The following is a 19,718-nucleotide window of genomic DNA, read 5'->3' as shown; positions in this document are numbered from 1 at the left end:
CTAGCAATCCCACGTGGGTGCCCATTATACTCAGACGCTGTTCCAAATGGCTTAACTACATTAAGTCACTCAATCTTCACAAAACCCTGAGAGTTAGGTCCTGTTGTTATCATCACCGTTTTATAGGTGAGGAGCCTGAGGCAAATGGAGATTAACAAATTTGCCCAAAGTGACACAACCAGTCAGCCAGGCAGGCTTTGGATTCGTGGCCCCATGCTTTTAAATCCCACATTATACAGTTCAAGTTTTATTTTTGCCAGTCTGTTGGGTGAAAGGGGCACCTTGTTGTAGTGTTTATTTGCATTTCTCAGATAATGAGTAAGAGTGACATTCTTTTTATGAGTTTACACTTCATTTTTCTGTGAATTGGCTCCTTCTTTTGTGCCCTTCTCTGCCTGGTGGTTGGTCTGTTTCTTGTTGATTAATCATATAACCAAGATATTTTGACTTTACTTATGACTCTTGCTTATGGTGTTTTTTTTCCCCCTAAGCAATATATTGTTGTTTTTATGTAGTCATATTTATTCATCTTTTATTTTATGGTTTCAGGATTTTATATCACACTTGGAAAAATCTTCCTTCCAAGTTGTTTTCTTAATTCTCCAGTGTTGTTTTAGTAACTTTTTGTTTAAGTTTTTACATTTCAGTCTTTGACCCATCAGGAATTTATTTTGCTGTGAGATATGGATTTTATTTTTCAAATGGCTATTTTTTTCCAAAACAATTTAATGAATATCATATTTTTTCCTCTACCTATTCCAGTTACCATTGCTGCATAATAAACACCCCAAAATTAGTGGCATAATTTAAAAACTCATCGTATGTACTATACAATGTTATATTGTACTCACAGGTTCTTTGGGTCAGGAATTCAGAAATGTCACAGCAGGAAAGGCTTGTCTTTGCTCCACAATGTTTGGGGCCTCAGCAGGGAAGACCTGAGGGCTGGGGTGACTAGACAGCTGGGGACTGGAGCCGTCTGAAGGTACTCTCACTCAGTGGTTGATACTGGCTGTTAGCTGGGACCTCAGCCAAGGCTGTTGCTCAAAATGCCTGTGTGTCTCTCCATGTGTCTGCCTGGGCTTCCTCAGAATATGGCGTCTGGGTTCTAAGAGCAAACTTCCCAGGAGACCCAGGGAGTATTAATTGCATTTTATGACCTAGTTTTTAAAGTCACATGGTGTCATTTCCACATTAGTCACAAAGCCCCCCCATGTTCAAGAAAAGGAAACATAGACTCCACCTTTAGAAGTGAGAAGTGTCAAATCACATTATAAGAAGAGAATTGCAGAAATCTTCAGAAAATGTCACATACTAGACTGTACACTATATAGTGTATGTATAGTATATTATAGGATAGTGCCATACGGAGAAGTTTTACTGTCCTAAAGTTTTACTGTGCTCCACAAAGGATTCATTCATCCCTCCCTTCCCTCTTACCCCCTGACAACCACTGATCTTTTTACCATCTCCATATATTGCCTTTTCCAGAATGTCATACAGTTGGAATCATACAACATGTAGCCTTTTCAGATTGGCTTCTTTCCCTTAGTAATATGCACCCTCTCCCCTTTCTCAGGACTATTCTCTCAAGTCCTCCTGTTCACACCCCATCATTCACAGATATCACTGGTATCTGTGATTGCTCACAGATTTTCCTCCTGCTCCAACTCCTGCCATGATCACCGGCAATGCCAGTGTTCACAGGCATAATGTTCCTTCACCTCTTAAGTCTGACAGACATTATCCTCATTCTTCAGCAGTCCATGATCCTGGCTGCACTCTGGATCTAATGTCCACCGAAATTGCCTAGCCTCTGGAAATGCAAACTTCAATATTCTAGTTTCTGACTAGAGCGCTTGTTATCTTAACCCACCCTCACTTCCACTATCCCTGTTCTTTGACGTTATCATGACCTCTTTTTTTTGCCGCAACCAATCATATCCCTCATGTCTTGACTTCATGACCTATGCAGTGGTCGTGGGTTGAACTGTGTCCCCCAGAAAGATATGTCAAAGTTCTAATCCCAGGTACCTGAGAATGTGACCTTATGAAGTGAGTCTTTGCAGATGTGATCAGTTAAGTGAATGAGGTCATGATGAAAGGGTGGGCTCCAACCCAATGACTGATGTCCTTATAAAAGGAGAGAAATTTGGACACAGACACAGAGACCAAAAGAAGACACACTGTGAAATAATAGAAAATATATTAATTGGTCTCTTCCCCCAGTCCCCAGCACAAAGTTCCTAAAACCCTGGTAATTTCCTAAGTCATAAAAGCACCAGGAGAATTTTTTGTCTAAAATTTGGTCTTTGACCCCGGTTCCTGACACTGAGCTCCTAAATCTTTTGATAATTCTGGGTGATAGGAATGTCTTTTGATCTAATGAGGTGACTCTTAGTGGGCTCCTGGATGTGAGCTGGTCAGCAGAGAAACCAAGCAATAATCAGAAGCTTGGAATTTTCAGCCTGTGAGATAATGGATAATATATATATTGTTCCCTGCCCTGGGTTCCCAACACAGGGCTCCTAAAACTCTTGTAAATTCCTAAGTGATAAGAACACTAGGAACATCTCTTGTTCTAATATTTGGTCTTTGATTCTGTCCCTGACACAGGGATCCTAAAACCCTTGTAAATTCCTGAGTGATAAGAACTCGAGGAGGATCTTTGTTCTAATGAGGTGACTTTAGATGGGCTTCTAAATGGGGGTTGGTCACCAGAAAGATCAAGCCTTGATTAGAAGCTTGGAATTTCAGCCTTGCCCTCCCCACTTCTCAAGAGGGGGAGAGAGGCTGGAAATGGAGTTATAAATTGATCATGCATACACGTGGAAGCCTCCATAAAAATCTTAATAGTATAGTGTTTCAGGAGCTTCCAGATTGGTAAAACCATCCATGTACCAGGAGACTGATGCACCCCAACTCCACGAGGACAGAAACTCCTGTGTTTGGGACCCTCCTAGACCTTGCCCTATGTATCTCTTCATCTGGCTACTCATCTGTATCCTTTTTCATATCCTTTAATAAACTGATCAATGTAAGTAAGTGTTCTCCTGAGTTCTGTGAGCTGCTGTAGCAAATTAATTGAACCCAAGAAGGGGGTCATGGGAACCTCCTATTTGCAGCTGAGTCAGACAGAAGTTGTGAGTAACCTGGGGACCTACTACTTGTGATTGGCTCTGAAGGGTGGTGGGAGAAGTCTTGTGGGACTGAGCCCTTAACTTGTGGGATCTGACGCTCTCCAGGTAGATAGTGTCAGAATTGAGTTAAGTTGTAGGATACCCAGCTGATGTCACAGAGAATTGCTTGGTGTTGGAACTCCCACACACACATCTGGTGTCAGAAGTGTTGTGAGTGTGGTAGTAGTGTGAGAGTAAAGGAGACACATAAGAGGAGGACTGTAGGTTTTTCCTACTTGCACACACAGAAGGGAGACAATGTGAAGACACAGAGTGAAGATCATCCTGTAAAGCTAGAGGTTGGGAATATGCAACTACAAGCCAAGGAATGCCAAGGATTGCCAGGAGCCAGCAGAAGTTGGAAGAGGCAAGGAAGGATCCTCTTCTAGAGCCTTCAGAGTGAGCATGGCACTACTGACACCTTGATTTCAGACTTCTAGCATCCTAGAACTGTGAGAGAATAAATTCCTGTTGTTTTAAGCCCCACTGTTTATGGTACTCTGTTATGTCAGCCATAGGAAATGAATATAGCAGGTTAGACTCTATATCTAGGCTTCTGAGCATTAAAACTCATATGATCAGAGAATGGATGCCACCATTAATTCATGGCCTCAACTTTAGCTGGATCCTTAACATCATTCAACTGGACATGAAGACCTCTCTGGTCTTCCCATTTTCAACTATAGCTGTGCTAATCTTTATCAACTCCCCTCAAACCACCTATAGAGGTCACCACTGCTCAACGCCTTATGTCAACAGCAGCTGTAGTTGGGTTATGACTTGATTATATTTGCAGTAATCCACTTTCATCTGGCAGGATCTATCTGGTTTACATTGGGACCATACATTTAAATTGCCAGTAAATTAAATGCAGAAATGAAAGGGACCACCACCCAGGAATCCTTTAGGTCTTTAAGAGTGGCACAAATTTCTGCCATTTCCCCTGGGATGTAAAATTATTTTAGGTTTAGGAATTTGGCTGGGGAGGCCATTTTAGAGGCTTCTACTTGGCCTTCCCACTATGTGATAGCTCTTACTGTTACCACCAAAGGGGTTTTCTACTCACCACAAAGACAAGCCAACAGTCAGGAGGCAAGGTGGTAGGAGCAAAAGGGTTTTTTTAATTATAGCTTGCTAGCAAGAGGGAAGATGGTGGACTGGCATCCTAAAGAACCATCTTCAGACTACAGAATTTTGAAGCAGTTATATAGGGCAAATGCATTGAAAAGGGGGTCTCGGAATGTTGACCATCTGGTGTAGTAGTCCTTGAGATGTAAGATCATCCCTTTCTCTTGTCACTGGTGATGGATACCAGCATAGGGATCTTTTCTGGAGGTTGTTACATTCCTGGGAAAACTTAAAGAACAAAGTTATCACCTTATCGCAATAGGGAGGTCTATGTATGAGCCAGGGCTATGAAAATGGCAGAGCAAGCATATTTCTCACAAGCAGGTGCTTACTTATCTAGGCTACATGCAAAATAAAGCCTTGCTGACAAGGCAAGGGGGTGTCTGGTGGATGAGGGTCATTTATAGTCCCAACATGGCTTCCCTCTATAAGATGGTTTCCCTTATGCTAACCTATGTTGACCATTGGCCTTATTTATCTCAGCTATTTAAGCAGCAAAAACATTACCACATTAGACCAAGGAATCCAAATGAGCATTCTGACAACTACCAAATATATCCACTCCAGTTATACATTTAAGGACTGAAGAACCAAACACTCTGTTAATCCATGGGCCCCACGTGAGCTGGACATGGGCCTGGCCTCCTTTTATTTCTTGGGCAACATACACCTCTTCTCTACTAGAGAGGCCAGGATGAGGCTTCAGGTCCTTGACTATCAATAGGAAGTCAGAACTTATCTTCAACAGTTCTCAAAATGTTTAGGTATATCCCTTTTTGCAGAGTCTAGTTACCTAGGAAATGGCTGTAGATTCCTTTGATAAAGAACTGCAAAGAATCATTAATGTATCCAGTTGCTGTGGTGTTACGGTGGTCCATCCTCATGGGGATCTAGTCTCTCCTTGATTCAATATGTTATGGCTCTGAAAACTGACTCAATCCTGGAAACTAGGCAAGGGATTGTGACATTTTATTGGGCTGTCTGCCCTAACCCTCCTAATTATCCATCATGATTTCTTTTGTAGTTTACATTGAGCAATACCGTTGTCATCTGCCCAGCTGTCTTGCGCTAGGAACATCATGCTCCATTAACTAACTTCATAGTTCTTGGTGGCTCAGGCTCTTCTACCTGCCACTCCTGCAGTGCTGTTCAATATGATAATTGCATCCACCTTGCTTCTGAAGGTTAAATGCCATCAACTGGCTTCCATTATCACCATGGCTTTCAGGGAGCCAGGTTCTGTTAAGCTGCTCCTATCCTCAGCCCTGGCCTCCAGAAAAGAACATCTGAGCTCCACAACAACACTGGTGCCCCCTCACCAGTGCATTCCTTATAGCTTTGGTCAAATGCATTCTTCTGGGCTCTCCCACAGCTGGTGGGCTCTCTGGCCCTACATAGTACATCCAATCTAGCAGGCCTACTTTTATAAGCATTTTGATCCCTTGCTCAACCATTTACCATGGAGTTATGGAATTTCTACTTTAGGGAGTGTGAGCCACCACTTCCCCAAAGTTTGCAAAGCTAGTCTAGCAATGTTACTACATCATCTTTATTGGTCCTTGCTAGTGTTAAATCCTGTGTCAAGAGAGGTGGTTCCCATATCAATAAACTCTTATTTTATTATATTAAATATTATATATTATATTCCATCCCACTTGATTTGGCACACTCCCAAAAGTTCTCTCCTAGAGACTGCGGGTATGTCTTAGCTGGATTCTACATCTCATCTGGTGTCAAGTCCCTTTTCTTTCCTAGCAGGCTCAGCTCTTCCCCAGCTGGATATCATGTCCCCAACTTATGACTTGACCCTAGTCTGGTAGGAGGTTGTAGGTACAAGGGGGTTACCTCTTGAGGTAGCCATGTGTTTTCTTGCAAGGCCTCAGCATCATCATCAAGGTGGGAGTGTTAGCCTTTAAAAAGGAAGAGTGGGCCCATTCTGCAGGTCTGGAGTCCTGTTTTCTAGCAGAGAACAGGTACTTTTGAAAGGTAGTAAAGATAAATTCTTCTGAGATAAGGGGCATGAACTGAAAGCAGAATACAAAAACATCATATTAGGAGTTGTTGCTTAATTGTTCTGGTCATCTCTGGGAGGAGCATGAAGCTGTATTTTTGACCTTCAGAAGCAACAGTGGCGAAAGCTATTGCTGAGTCAGGGTTCTTGTATTACTGCTTCAGTATTTCACATGCTTTTTCATTGTTTTCATTATATCATTATATTATTTCATTATATCATTATATACGATGTTCTGAAGACCTCCTAAGCACTTGTGTGTCCATCTGTTTGTGTGGAATCTCAGAAGAGTCACATGATCTATTAAAAAACAACTGTTTCTCAGACTCCAACATGTTTGGGAAATCTGCCTCCTAAACATATTTACTCACACAACTTCCTCCATTGGTCACAAATATTTTATTAGGAGATTTTGTTTGAAGAGGGGGTGAAGAGAAGGGAAGGTGGTGACAGGAAGAAAGAGAAGCTCGTGATGAGATTGTGCCTGATATCCGTGAATCCCAACTGGACTGCACCCAAATGTCTTTATTTTGAAGGGTCTGCAGCTGTTTGAAGAGATAGTTAAAGAAGTATCATTTTATGGTGAGAAAAGGCTTTGGAATGAGCACACTTTGTTGAAATCCTAGTTTCTCTGGTTAACAGTTGGATGACCCTAGCCAAGCCATTTAACTTCTTTCAGTTGTGGTTTCCACATTTTCAAAATGAGGATAATAATACTATCCATTCTGCCAATCTCTAAAAGGGCTGTGTGAAATTTTAAGATTCTTGATATGAAAGCACTTTGTAAATTTTAAGAAACCATTAGGGTCAGTGCTGACGCTCCTGTTGCAATTACTATGGAGCAGTTGCAAACTAAAGGCAAACTACTTATTCCTAAAGGGGGAATTTGCCACTTCAGCGTGGTGATTTATTTCCTCTGAAATTCCTAGGATTTTATTTTTTGGTTTCAAACTAAATAAATATTGACAAACATAACTTATAAACATTATATGTTTTAAATTAATGCTCATTTTTAATTTCATACCATGACTATTGAAAAACAATTTTTTTACCCTGAAAAAAAAATCTACAGGTTGTAACCACAGAGAAGGCAAACTGGTTTTTCTTAATTACTCCAAAGGACACTCTATTCTGAGGTGATAATTGTGTAAATTTGTAGACATGTCTGAGGACTCAAAGTAAATTTCTAAATATGCAGAACTCTGTGCAAGAAAATGACCTTTAGGGGCCGGCCCGGTGGCGCAAGCGGTTAAGTGCGCACACTGTGCTGCGGCGGCCCTGGGTTTGCCGGTTCGGATCCCGGGCGCACACAGGCGCACTGCTTGGCAAGCCATGCTGTGGTGGCGTCCCATATAAAGTGGAGGAAGATGGGCACGGATGTCAGCCCAGGGCCAGTCTTCCTCAGCAAAAAAAAAAGAGGAGGATTGGCAGATGTTAGCACAGGGCTGATCTCACAAAAAAAAAAAAGAAAGAAAGAAAGAAAATGACCTTTATTTCAAAGTAAAATTTGAGTTTAAAAATAAAAGTCAGTGTTCTTTTTTATGAGATCTGTGATGAGATAAATAGACCTGCCCTCCCACTCCCCTTCACCCACCGTAATGATCTTCATTCCTAAAGAAATCACATAGAATTTTGTTTGCTGCTTAATAATACTTCTTTTTGACCCCATCCTGGCCTAGTCTCACTCCCTTTGAGTCTATTATTCCAAAGTGACATCAGCTTTCAGGTAATAAGCGACATCCAAATATCTTTTTGTAAGGAAGATTCTAGATATTCCTTGATCCTCTTTCCCTACCCTCAATATCCCCTGTTTCTTTCTTTCCAAAGATGTCTTATTATTATATGATATATATAATATAATTAGACATAATAATACAAAGATGTATTGTTATTATCATGAATAACTAAAGATTTTGCTGATTCTAAATTACTCTTTGGTAATGGATACAAATGACAAAAAAGAGATTAGATATGATATCAAAAACATAAAATGAGGGAGGAGGGGAGTTAAAGAGTAGAGCTTTCAGACAGAGGTCAAACTAAATTACTCTTTGGCTAATAGTAGAACAAAGTCTTTGAAAGATATCAACCTGTTAAAGAAACAGCACTTTGAAATGGCTCTCCTGCGTCTATAACAAGCTTACAATGGTAAATAATTAAACTCATAAAAAATGATCACTTGGCTTGCATAGCATCCTAAGTTTTCTAAATTTTCCACCAGTGTTACAGCCAATCTGTGCTCAAGTTTAAATTGGGAATCCTTTCCTTTTTTCCATGAATAGCAGGCAAACTAGAAGGGAAGAAAGAAAATGTGCTTATCGAATTGAATTATTCAGTTGGCTGTTCCCTTTAATCAAGTCACTGGGATAATTGCCAAATCCTTTCCTTTGGGTGGCATGCCACACACTCCTAATAGAACCAAAATACCAGGAGTATTTATAAAGGTGAACCCCCTATAGAGCAGGGATCTGGGCAATTCCAGTGGCTCTCCACTCCGACCCCCAAGCCCTTGGTGACCAGGACCCCTGGGGAGATCACCCACACTTCAGACCAAAGATGTTCTGTGGAATATATTAGACTTTCAAGGAGGCATGTATGTTTCAAAAAAAAAACCCAAAGCATATCAATATTATGATACAATTTTATATTTGGAAAACCAGATAAAAATGTTTATTTTGAAATTTCAAATCAGTTATAGTTAATTCGTTTTCCCAAGGGGTGCATGGATTTTGAAATGTTGTAATGCTGTCCAGACTTTTCTCCTTTTCTGCTCCTTGTGAGAATTTGCCTGACTCAGGCCAGAGCCAATATCTGTACTGAGAGTGAGTATCAATGTGATTGCCAGCTTCCCAGGGTGCGAGAAAAAGAGATCCAGCCTCTATCAGCCCCCTGGGCCAGGGCACTGATGCCCCATGCCCCCAACCTTCTCTTCCTCCGTCGGCCTTTCTCTGGAAACTGTAAACCCAATGCTCAGGGGCACACATGAGGCTCGAGTTTCCTGCCTGCAGAGTGAACTGACAGAGCTCTGGAAGAGAGTTTGGACATATGAAGGGTCACCATCCCAGACAGAGCAATTTTCTTCCACATCAATCTCCTAGGAGAGAAGTAGGATGGAAGAGGGGGAGGGGAAACCTGGCTCCCATTTATCAGCATGGGCTTACTTAAGCCTTTGCTAAGTTACCATAGAAAAATACATGAAACCAGACTTCATTACTGCAACCAGAAAGTATTTTTCACGATTAATTGCTGCTTAGTCTCCAAGTCCTGGAACACAGCTCTGCTGACGAGAATGCACTAACAGTTCTCAGAAAACCCACAAGCAAAGTTAAAAATCACATATGCTGGAATTATCAGGAAAGATTAATGCATACCTGTTGTGATGTTGATAGTTTCTTAGGAAGAAATAAAGATGGAAGTCAGTTTACCACACAGAGTAACCAGTGAGAACTGACAAAAAGGATGGTGAATTGGCTAGCTTTCTATATGTAAGATTTACTAAACATTTACATTTTTTCTTGGTCACTGGTGATTCCAAAGGAGTGAGGTCTAAAGATTTTATGGTCTCTACATTCTCTAATACAAATGTAGCACCTTTGTACATAGAACAGTCTTGCAAGAGCCCTGAGGATCTTCACCCTTAGGAATCACAGATCTGAAGTTGTCAGGTAAGGCTGGCTGCGTCTCACGTATGCACTCACTGACACAGACTGATTTCAGAAACCAAAGCTTCCAGGTTCTAGCGTCCCACAATCAACCAGCAGATGCTGAAATTACACAATTACTACATTAGAAATGCTTTGATTGGCTTAATGCTTTATTTACCTTAATTTACCAAAATGAAAATATGTTCTCTCTAGCACTTATATCTTAATGGAGAAAAGTTTATGACAACTCAGGAGCTGGTTCTGATAGGGAAGGAAGAGAGAGAGGATGAGGGCACTAAGCGTCTGAAATGACTGTGACAAATGAGGGTGCACATAGAGGGCACCGTAGACTCTGAAATCTGTTTGTTTTTTATTTCCCAGCCTTGTTATATTGAACCTTACCCCTGACAGCATTCCTCCTTCAGGATAGCATAGGTTATCTGGATAAAAGAAAGAAGCAGAAACTAGTGAACAAAATAAACCAGGATTCCGCATCTGATGAGGCAAGTGAAACAAGGTGGGAACATCCCTTGGTCAGTAGGGGATGAAAAAACCTGCAATAAGTGGCTAGGCATATCTGGAGAGGGCTGTTACAGATAGCATGCATGGAGAAGCTCTAAGAACACTCACAGCCTTGGTGTGAGCTGATGATTCCTATTTCCCAAGTACTCAGGTTGCCCCGGTTTCTCCTGCATCCCAGTGCTCTCTCTGCTCCCCTACTCTCCTAAGGCCGTCACATCCATTCTCCAACAGCCTATAATGTCCTCCACCCCAGTGACCCTGGGGTTCCTGGGTTGTCCTCCTCAGAGCTCTGTTTTCAGAAAACTGTGCTCTTATTTAATATCAGTGACATGGTAGCCAAGAAGTCCTCATCAGAGGTCCAGTCTACTTCCAATGTAGAGCTAGCAGGCCAGAGATAGGTTTACTCTCACCAGGCCCAGCAGATCCTCTCAGTTCCTCAATCTGCCCACCCCATGGTCAATATGCCCACCTTGCTACCTTTCAAACTATTTTAATCTCCACTCCCACCATCAAGGCCCTTACGTCCGTTTTTCATGGGCATCCATCCACGTATCAGAGAGAGACAGACGGGGAGCCCACTACATGGCTGGCACTGCGAATGTAGCAGATACCGAAAGAGACACAACCTCTGCCTTCCTGGCACTTACAGTCTAGTTGGGGGATGCGGACAACAGGGAAAATAAATAAATGAGATGAATAGTATATTAGCAAGTTGTAAGTTCTATGGAGAAAAATACGCTAGGAGGAGGAGAAGGAGCGTTAGGGAGAGGTAGCTGCAATTTTAATCACAGTGGACCAGGAAGAACTCACTGAGGTGGTGTTTAAGTAAAGACCTGGAGAAGGTGAGGGAGGAGATCTGGGGAAGAGCGTTGCAGAAAGAGGGAAGCAGTGAGCGTACAGCTCTGAGGCTGGAGCCCGCCTGGCCTGTCCGAGGACGAATGCTCAGGAGGCCAATGTGGCTGGAAGACTTAGTGAGGGAAGATCAGAACAGGTGAGGTGAAAGAGGTAAAGAGGCTGGGCCTCGGAGGTGAGACACAACCCTGACCGTCCCCAAATCCCACAAATGCGGAGTACCACTGTGGGACACCCGGCTAGGGAGCTTCCACTAGGTCTTCACTTCCTTCCTATGTGAGAGCAGCCAGAGGACTGGCTACACACATCTAGATGTTCTGCCCTTCGTTTGGAGCCTCTGCCAATTTAAGGCAAGATCCTTGTGTATCAATGGCAGTTACATTGACAGGTTTTTATCAGGAATTGTGTTTGCTCTCAGTTGCTATGGAGATACAAATTTATAAATTTGCAGGGATTTATTTGCTGTTGACTTTTCAGCCAATTAATTCAAGAGCAGAGAAAGTATACAGAAGGATTCACAATCAGAGATACAGGTATTTTTCATCCAAGTCACCAAGTATATTGAGATGAGATAATGACCTACAGAAGATGGCAGAGGTGGTTATGAATCCTAAAGGGGACACAATTGGCTTGCGTCTGTTGCAAGGTGTCCACAGTGCCTAGATCGGCTCTTCAGTCTCCCCTCCACTGAATAAATGCTTGCTTCTCCACCAACTGGTAATACTTTGTCAGTTGACTTGTTATCTTTTGAACTATTTTATATTTCATAGTATACAGATGTCATTATAATTTTTTTTATTATTTTATTGAGTTCATAATAATTTATAACATTATGAAATTTCAGTTGTACATTATTATTAATTAGTCACCATATATATATGCCCCTTTACCCCTCATGCCCAACCCCCAGCCCCCTTCCCCTCTGGTAACCACTAATCTGTTCTCTTTATCCATGTGTTTGTTGATCTTCCACATATGAGTGAAATCATGCAGTGTTTGTCTTTCTCTTTCTGGCTTATTTCGCTTAACATAATACTCTCAAGGTCTATCCACGTTGTTGCAAATGGGACAATTTTGTCTTTTTTACAGCTGAGTAGTATTCCATTCTATATATATACCACATCTGGTTTATCTATTCATCAGTCAATGGGCACTTGCGTTGCTTCCACTTTTTGACTATTATGAATAATGCTGCAGTGAATGTACAGGTGCATAAGTCTCTTTGAATTCTTGATTTCAAGTTCTTTGGATAAATACCCAGTAGGGGGACAGCTGGGTCATATGGTATTCCTATTTTTAAGTTTTTGAGAAATCTCCATACTGTTTTCCATAGTGGCTGCACCAGTTTGCATCCCACCAGCAGTGTATGAGTGTTCTCTTTTCTACAAATCCTCTCCAACATTTGTTATTTTTTGTCTTCTTAATTATAGCCATTCTAATGGGTGTGAGGTGATATCTCATTGTAGTTTTCATTTGCATTTCCCTAATGATTAGTGATGTTGAACATCTTTTCATGTGCCTATTGTCCATCTGTATGTCTTCTTTGGAAAAATGTCTGTTCATATCCTCTGCCCATTTTTTGATCAGGTTGTTTGTTTTTTTGTTGTGGAGTTGCATGAGCTCTTTATATGTTTTGGAGATTAACCCCATGTTGGAAATATGATTTGAAAATATTTTCTCCCAGTTGGTGGGTTGTCTTTTTGTTTTGTTCCTGGTTTCCTTTGGCTTGCAGAAGTTGTTTAGGCTGATGAAGTCCCATTTGTTAATTTTTTTTTTCTTTCCTTTGCCTGAGAAGACATGGTATTCGAAAAGAAGTTTGTAAGGCCAATGTCAAAGAGTATACTGCCTCTATTTTCTTCTAGGAGTTTTATGGTTTCAGGTCTTACATTTCAAGTCTTTAATCCATTTTGAGTTAATTTTTGTGCATGGTGAAAGATAACGGTCTACTTTCATTCTTTTTCACGTGGCTATCCAGTTTTCCCAACACCATTTATTGAAGAGACTTTCTTGTCTCCATTGTATGTTCTTGGCTCCTTTGTCGAAGATTAGCTGTCCGTAGATGTGTAGTTTTATTTCTGCGTTTTCTATTCTGTTCCATTGATCTGTGTGTCTGTTTTTGTGCCAATACCATGCTGTTTTGATTACTATAGCTTCGCAGTATATTTTGAAGTCAGGGATTGTGATGCCTCCAGCTTTGTTCTTTATTCTCAGAATTGCTTTAGCTATTCGGAGTCTCTTGTTGCCCCACATGAATTTTAGGATTCTTTGTTCTATTTCCATGAAGAAATAGATGCCATTGGGATTCTGATTGGGATTGCATTGAATCTGTCAATTGCTTTAGACAGTATGGACATTTTAACTATGTTTATTCTTCTGATCAATGTGTGTGGAATATCATTCCATTTCTTTATGTCTTCTTTGATTTCTTTCAATAATGTCTTACAGTTTTCATAGTACAGATCTTTCACCTCCTGGGTTAAATTTATTCCTAGATATTTTATTCTTTTTATTGCAATTGAAAGTGGGATTGTATTCTTGAGCTCTCTTTCTGTTAGTTCATTATTAGAGTATAGAAATGCAATTGATTTTTGTAAGTTGATTTTGTACCCTGCAACTTTGCTGCAGTTGTTGATTATTTCTAATAGTTGTCCGGTAGATTCTTTAGGTTTTCTATATATAGAATCATGCCATCTGCAAACAGAAAGACTTTCACGTCTTCCTTGTCCATTTGAATACCTTTTATTTCTTTTTCTAGCCTAATTGCTCTGGTGTAAACCTCCAGTACTATATTGAATATGAGTGGCAAGAGTGGGCATCCTTGTCTTGTTCCTGTTCTCAGAGGCATGGCTTTCAGTTTTTCACAATTAAGTATGATGTTGGCTGTGGGTTTGTCATATATGGCCTTTATTATGTTGAGGTACTTTCCTTTTATACCCATTTTATTGAGAGTTTTTATCATAAATGGATGTTGGATCTTGTCAAATGCTTTCTCTCCATCTATTGAGATGATCATGTGATTTTTATTCCTCATTTTGTTAATATTTTGTATCACATTGATTGATTTGCAGATGTTCAACCATCCTTGCATCCCTGGTATAAATCTCACTTGATCATGGTATATGGTCCTTTTAATGTATTGCTGTATTTGGTTTGCCAATATTTTATTGAGGATTTTTGAATCCATGTTCATCAGCGATATTGGCCTGTAATTTTCCTTCTTTGTGTTGTCCTCGTCTAGCTTTGGGATCAGGGTGGTGTTGGCGTTATAGAATGAGTTAGGAAGTGGTCCATCTTCTTCAAATTTGGAATAGTTTGAGAACTATAGGTATTAAATATTCTTTGAATGTTTGGTATAATTCTCCAGAGAAGCCATCGGGTCCTGAAGTTTTATTTTTTGGAAGGTTCTTGTTTACTCTTTCAATCTCTTTACTTGTGATAGGTCTATTCAGATTCTGTATTTCTTCTTGATTCAGTTTTGGGATGTTGTATGATTCTAAGAATTTATCCATTTCTTCTAGATCGTCCAATTTGTTGGCATATAGTTTTTCACACATTTTCTTATAATCTTTTTTATTTCTGTGATGTCTATTGTAATTTCTCCTCTTTCATTACTAATTTTTATTTGAGCCTTCTCTCTTTTTTTCTTTATGAATCTGGCTAATGGTTTGTCAATTTTGTTTATGTTCTCAATGAACCAGCTCTTAGTTTCATTGATCCTTTCTACTGTTTTTTGGCTTTCTATTTCATTTATCTGCTCTAATTTTTATTATTTCCTCTTTCTGCTGACTTTGGGTTTTCTTTGCTCTTCTTTTTCTAGTTCTGTCAAGTGTAGTTTAAGATTACTTATTTGAGATTTTTCAGGTTTGTTATGGTGGGCATGTATAGCTGTGAATTTCGCTCTTAGGACTGCTTTTGTTGCATCTCATATGAGGTGGTATGGTGTATTTTCATTTTCCTTTGTCGCCAGATATTTTTTGATTTCTTCTTTAATTTCTTCTTTCATCCATTGGTTGTTCAGTAGCCTGTTGTTCAATCTCCACATATTTGTCACTTTCCCAGCTTTTTTCTTGTGGTTGATTTCTAGTTTCATAGCATTATCATCAGAAAAGATGCTTGATATGATTTCAATCTTCTTAAATTTATTGAGGCTTGCCTCGTTTCCCAACATATGGTCTATCTTTGAGAATGTTCCATGTGCACTTGAGAAGAATGTGTATTCTGCTGTTTCTGGATGGAGTGTTCTATAAAAATCTAGTAAGTCCGTCTGGTCTAGTTTCTTATTTAATTCTGCTATTTCCTTGTTGACTTTCTGTCTGGATGATCTATCCATTGATGTAAGTAGGGTATTGATATCCTCTACTATTATTGTGTTGCTGTTAATTTCTCTTTTACATCTGTTAATAGTTGCTTTCTGTACTTTGGTGCTCTTGTGTTAGGTGCTTATATATTTATAAGTGTTATGTCCTCTTGGTGGAATGCCCATTTTATCCCTATATACTGTCCCTCTTTGTCTCTCATTGCCTTTTTTATCTTGAAGTCTACTTTGTCTAAGTATGGCAATACCTCCTTTCTTTTGTTTGCCATTTGCTTGGAGTATCATCTTCCACCTCTTTACTCTGAGCCTGTGTTTGTTTTTAGAGCTGAGATGCATTTCCTGGAGGCGGCATCTTGTAGGATCTTGTTTTTTAATCCATCCAGCCACTCTGTGTCTTTTGATGGGACAATTCAATCTATTTACATTTAGAGTGATTATTGATAGATGAGGGCTCAATACTGCCATTTTATCACTTGTTTTCCTGTTATTCTGTGTTTCCCTTGTTTCTCATCCCATATATTTCCAACTGTCGGTTCAGTTTGGTGTTACTCTATGATGGTTTTCTCGGTTTTTTCTTTATTTATCATTTGTGTCTCTGTTCTGATTTTTTGTTTAGTGCTTACTGTGAGGTTTGTATAAAAGATCTCATAGATGAGATAGTACATTTTATAATAGTCTCTTAATTCCTCAGTCTAAGCAGTTTCCATCCCTTTCCTCTTCCCTAAGTTATTGATGTCACAACTTATTCTGTTTTATGTTGTGACTTTGTGATTAAAATGGAGTGATTGTAGTTATTTTTGATGTTTTCCTTCCCTTTATCTTTCATGTTATAATTAAGTGTTTGCTAACCTATTTTGATAGAGAGCTGAAATTTTCTGATTTTATCTGCCTATTTATCTCCTTGCTCAAGCCTTTGTAAGCTCTTTCTTTTTTTTTCATGTATGAGGGCCTTCTTGATCATTTCTTGTAGGGGAGATCTTGTGGTGATCAACTCCCTCAGCTTTTGTTTATCTGGGAACATTTTTATTTCTCCATCATATCTGAAGTATAGTTCTGCTGGATAGAGTATTCTTGGCTGAACATTTTTGTCTTTCAGAATTTTGAATATATCGTTCCACTCTCTCCTAGCCTGCAAAGTTTCTGCTGAGAAATCCACTGAAAGTCTCATAGGGGTTCCTTTGTAGGTTATTTTCTTCTGCCTTGCTGCCCTTAATATTGTCTCTTTGAACAAGCTCTCTGCTCTTTTCTCCCCCCCTTTTCCCACTGGAATACATATAATCCTTATGTTGCATTTCCTAATTGAGTCAGATATTTCTCAGAGAATTTCTTCATTTCTTTTTAGTCTTAGTTCTCTCTCCTCTGTCATCTGCAGCATTTCTATATTTCTGTCCTCTAACATACTAATTCTGTCCTCCATAATATCAGCTCTATTTTTTAAGGACTCCAGATTTTCCTTTATCTCATTCACTGTGTTTTTCATCTCCAATATTTCTGATTTTTTTTATAGTTTCAATCTCTTTTGAAGAATTCCCTTTGTTCATTAATTTTATTCCTGAGATCATTGAGTCGTCTTTCTGAGTTTTCTTGTAATTTGTTGAGTTTCTTTATGATAGCTATTTTGAAATCTCTGTCATTTTGATTGTAAAATTTCTGTGACTTCAGTGTTGATTTCTGGGTACTTGTCATTTTCCTTCTGGTCTGGAGTTTTAATATTCCTCTTCATGCTGTTTGATGGTGTGGACTTGTGCTGTTGCGTAGTGGTAGTATCTGGTCACAGATTCCACCTGCCACCCCGGGGGGGAGGGCAGGAGCTGTGTCTTCTGAGCCCTCTGTGAACCCCGGCAGATGTGCCTGTCCATTGGATGCTCTGCCAACAGGGCCCATCTGTGTTTGCCCACTGACCACTGCTGCTTTACACACGTATGTGCAGGCACTCTGGCAGTGATCCGCTGTTCTGGCTGAATGGCTGAGCTGGTGTACCAGGCAGAAGGCAGGGGAGGGGTGCTTTCTTTCTCATGCATGATCCTGCATGCCCATGTCTGCCAGCTTGGGCTGCTCAGTGTGGTGTGGGTGCCCCCATAATTGCTTAGCTGCCTTAGTGTGGAGTGTTCCCAAGGCTGGGAGGCAACTCCAAGAGTACAAGCGTTCCTGTGGAGGGCTGTCTTCTCCTTCTCCTCTCAGTGTTGCACACTGGCTGCTGGTGAGGCCTCACACCATACATCACTGCCTCTTGGGGAGGGAGAGGAGATCTCCTTACCTCCTTCCACGGCCTCCCATGGGGGTCCAGCACCCCCACCTTCAGATGTATGGCTGTGTGGATGTCTCAGACGTCTATTGTGCTGTATGAATGTCCTCTGTTGGTTTATGAATGTCCTTTTCATTGTATCTTGGGGGAAGAGATTAAGGGAAGAGCTCACTCTGCCATGATGCTGACATCACTCTCCACATTATAATTTTTTAATGAGGAGAAGCCTTTTAAGAAAAGTTGAACATTGAATCCAAGGTAAGAAGCATTCAGCAGCAAAGAGAGGTGAATAGATTCTGAATTCTAACCTCATCCTATTCTTTTTTTAATCTCCATGATGTTTCATACAACTTCTCTGTACTAAAAGAAATTATTTAGGATACTTACTCTGTACCAGATGCTGTGATAAGCACATATTAACTTTTTACATGTATTAACTCATAAAAAAATCTCTGATGTATTCTATTATTATACCATTTTATAGATGAAAAAGTTGATGCTTAGAGAGTTCAAAATGTTGCACTGTGTTGCTATGTGTAGCTGCCAAAGACATATTTTCGCTTACTCTGCGGGGGGGGTATGGAGAACTGGTAAAATATATTCAAATCTTAAGAAGCAATGAGCAGACTGATATCGTTAGATCTGTCTGTGATATTGAATCTAGTTTATTCCCTGATGGATTTCTCTGATGGATGAGGGATATGTTCCCTTCAGGAGCTGGGTGTAGGTCAGGAAAGCCATAGGAAATCTTGGCTTGGTCAGATTTTACAGGCCCGCCAATTGGCCTGAAAACCTTGTAAAATAGATAGACACTTTATCTCAATTTTTCCATATCTGAGCCCAGTTTCAACCAAGGAGGTCAGAATTGTGTGCTTAGGAGAAAATCACGTAAAACAGCTACTTGAACTGAGACACTCCCAGGTAGACCGTTGGTCCTCCTGGAGTCCATGCAACACTGCTCCCCTGTGCTTTAGTTGTTTCTTCCTTATCTCAGGGTGAGAAATCCAGAAAGGTCTCCAAGAAATGAAATAAGTGGGATGTTTATGAAGGGTTTTGGCCATTCCTTTCCTCGACCACAGTAGACAGACTAGCTCTGAGATTCCAGGAAAACTCCCCTGTGGGGACGCTGATGAATCCAAGGACACATTGTTTACTTTCCCAGTGGTTGGGTCACTCAGGAGCAAACAGAGTGCTGAGAATCTCAAAATCCAAACTCCCCATGGATTTTGTGTCAAGATCCTTCACCCACTGTCCCCCCCCGCCATTTCCTTGTTCTTTTATTTGATTGCCAATGACAAATCCATAGCATTTACGTAAAGTGAGTCTCTCTTTACAAATTTGTTGCATTATAGGAAAGTTCTGATTTACTTATTTGCAATTTTTATGAATCTTATTAATGCTTTTCCTTGGAGTACACTGTCGTTTCAGACATGCCATCTCACTTGAAGAGGACAATTTGTACATATACATATATTTTTTTAATTTCTATATTATATACATATGTTTAATATACATATACTATTTTACAAGCTATATTGATAGTCACATGTCCTGATGCCTCAAACTTTTTGAAATTTCATATTTAAGAAGAATATAATTTCTAATAAAATCATTTTTAATCCCAAATTAAAGTTTGTGGATACTTCTGGTAAAATAGCGTGGTAATAAGATTTTGATGCTATGTGAATCATTTCAAAGTAACTAGTAACTACCCTCCCCAATACAACTCATTAAACAAGAAGCAGCTTCAATTCTCAAAAAAAAATTTTTTTGAAAAGCATTATTGTGATTTTTTTCTTTGGCCTATTTTGAGCACAAGCCG

The sequence above is a fragment of the Ceratotherium simum genome, chromosome 19, assembly GCF_057802395.1.
Source record: "Ceratotherium simum simum isolate JZ-2026a chromosome 19, ASM5780239v1, whole genome shotgun sequence".
Lineage (NCBI taxonomy): Eukaryota > Metazoa > Chordata > Mammalia > Perissodactyla > Rhinocerotidae > Ceratotherium > Ceratotherium simum.
This window is presented reverse-complemented; position numbering follows the sequence as displayed.